This window comes from Babylonia areolata, chromosome 23, assembly GCF_041734735.1.
Source record: "Babylonia areolata isolate BAREFJ2019XMU chromosome 23, ASM4173473v1, whole genome shotgun sequence".
Lineage (NCBI taxonomy): Eukaryota > Metazoa > Mollusca > Gastropoda > Neogastropoda > Buccinidae > Babylonia > Babylonia areolata.
In genome coordinates, this window is record NC_134898.1 from 18950426 (window position 1) to 18952925 (window position 2500).

The 2500-nt window shown below is 45.2% G+C and overlaps 1 protein-coding gene across 2 annotated transcripts in view; it reads left to right on the forward strand.

Moving 5' to 3' along the window:
- Positions 1 to 2500, forward strand: part of LOC143298169 (uncharacterized) — a 46628-nt gene that overhangs the window by 6054 nt on the left and 38074 nt on the right. Inside the window, exon 1 of one of the 2 annotated variants that reach the window (XM_076610914.1) lies at positions 1723 to 1770. The exons of the other annotated variant lie outside the window; for it this stretch is intronic. The gene's annotated coding sequence lies outside the window, so the exon portion shown is untranslated. Of the gene's footprint in view, positions 1 to 1722; positions 1771 to 2500 lie in introns of those variants that run through there. 2 annotated transcript variants of the gene reach the window in all.

Sequence of the window (2500 nt, forward strand, 5' to 3'; positions counted from 1 at the left end):
TCCTTCCTTCTTTCCTTCCCCCTTCTCTCCTTCCTCCCTTCTCTCCTTCCTTCCTTCTCTCCTCCCTTCCTTCCTTCCTTCTCTCCTTCCTTCCTTCTTTCCTTCCCCCTTCTCTCCTTCCTCCCTTCTCTCCTTCCTTCCTTCTCTCCTTCCTTCCTTCCTTCCTTTCTTCCTTCCCTCCTTCCTTCCGTCTCTCCTTCCTTCCTTCTTTCCTTCCCCCTTCTCTCCTTCCTTCCTTCTCTCCTTCCTTCCTTCTCCTTCTCTCTTTCCTTCCTTGTCTCCTTCCTTGTCTCTTTCCTTCCTTCTCTCCTTCCTTCTCTCCTTCCTTCCTTCATTCATTTATTCTCTCCTTCCTTCTCTCCTCCTTCTCTTCTCTCCTTCCTTCTATCCTTCCTCCCTTCTCTTCTCCCTTCTCTCCTTCCTTCCTTCTCTCCTTTCTTCTCTCCTTCCTTCTCTCCTCCTTCTCTCCTTCCTTTCTTCTCTCCTCCCTTCTCTCTTTCCTTCCTTCCTTCCTTCTCTCCTTCCTTCTCTCCTTCTCTCCTTCCTCCCTTCTCTCCTCCCTTCTTTCCTTCTTCCTTCCTTTTCTCCTCCCTCTATTCTCTCCTTCCTTTCTTCTCTCCTCCCTTCTCTCTTTCCTTCCTTCCTTCCTTCTCTCCTCCCTCTATTCCCTCCTTCCTTCCTTCTCTCCTTCCTCCCTTCTCTCCTCCCTTCTTTCCTTCTTCCTTCCTTCTCTCCTCCCTCTATTCTCTCCTTCCTTCCTTCTCTCCTTCCTTCTCTCCTTCTCTCCTTCCTCCCTTCTCTCCTCCCTTCTTTCCTTCTTCCTTCCTTTTCTCCTCCCTCTCTTCTCTCCTTCCTTCCTTCCTCCCTTCCTCCCTTCTATCCTTCCTTCCTTCTCTCCTTCCTTCTCTCCCTCCTTTCTTCTCTCCTTCCTTCCCTCTCCCCTTCCTTCTCCCCTTCCTTCTCTCCTTCCTTCCTTCTTCCCTTCCTTCTCTTCTTCCTTCTCTCTTTCCTTCCTTCCTTCCTTATCTTCTTCCTTCTCCCCTTCCTTCTCTCCTTCTCTCCTTCCTTCTCTCCTTCCTTATCTCCCTCCTTCTCTCCTCCCTTCTCTCCTTCCTTCTCTCCTTCCTTCCTTCCTTCTCTCCTCCCTCTCTTCTCTCCTTCCTTCCTTCCTTCCTCCCTTCTCTCCTTTCTTCCTTTTTTCCTTCATTCTTCGTTCCCTTTTCCATCCTTCCTTGCTTTCTCTCTCTCTCTTTTTTTTTTTTTTTTACCTTTATTTCTTTCAGCCTTTCTTTCTTTCATTCATGTTTTCCTTCTTTTCTTTCACACTGTCCTTTCTGTCTGTCTTTCTTTCTGTCCTTCCTTCCTGCATTCCTGTCGTTCATTCTCTCTTCGTTCTTTCCTTCCTTACTTAGTTATTTCTTCGCTGTATTGTGTAAAAAAACCTGTAACCCACTCGCACATTGGACAGGTAACTTTTTGCAAATATATTTGATGTATACTTGCAGGGGGAAGGAGAGCTTTTCTTTCAACATAAAAATCAGCTAATGCAAATGAAGGCAATATAGATATTTCATGTAGTATTCGCTGCAGACACTGAGGAGTGCCTGTTCAAAGTAATGCAAATCTATTCACGCTCGCGGCAAATGTTCGAGTTCGGATGTTGGCATCTGGCATCTTGATATTATAGTTCACGTGGTTGTCCAGAGTCGTGTGTGGACGTGTGTGTGTTTGTTTTGTGCGAACACACGTTTTCGGGATTGGAACTACACTGTAAGTATTATGTCTTGTTCTTGACTTGACAGTATTGTTATTGGTAGCGAAGGTGGTGGTGATGGTGTTGGTAGTGGCGGCGGTGTTGTGGAGTTATTATTATTATTATTATTATTATTATTATTGTTGTTGTTCATATCATCATTATCTTTGGTTGTTTCTTTCAACGACGAATGTGATATCTTTCGGTTGTCTTTGGCGTGACTAGGCTGGTGCGTGCGATAACGATTGTGTCGAGTTGTGTTGTGTTGCTCTTTTTTGTCAGAACAGATGTCTCTGTGTGAAATTCGGGCTTATCTCCCTCGAGAGAGGAGCGCATCGCCACAGGACAGCGCCACCCATATTTTCTCTCTTTTTTTTCTGCCTGCAATCGTTGTTGCTGTTATTGTTGGACTGATTCTGGGTTTGTCAGTAATAGTAGTAGTAGTCGTTAGAAGCAGCAGCAGTAGCAGTAGTAGTTGTAGTAGTAGAAGTAGTTATAGCAGCGGCAGCAGTAGTATTAGTAAGTAGAAGCAGAGTGTCAGTAGTAGCAGTAGAAGTAGCAGCAGCAGTAGTGGTAGTTGTCGTACTAGCAGAAGTAATCAGCGACAGCAGTTGTAGTAATAGTAGTGGCAGTAGCAGCGGCAGCAGCAGCAGAAATAGTCACAGTAAAAGCAGCATCAACAGAAGTGATAGTTGTAGCAGTAATAGCAGAAGTATTTAGCAGCATCAATTGAAGTAATAGTTGCAG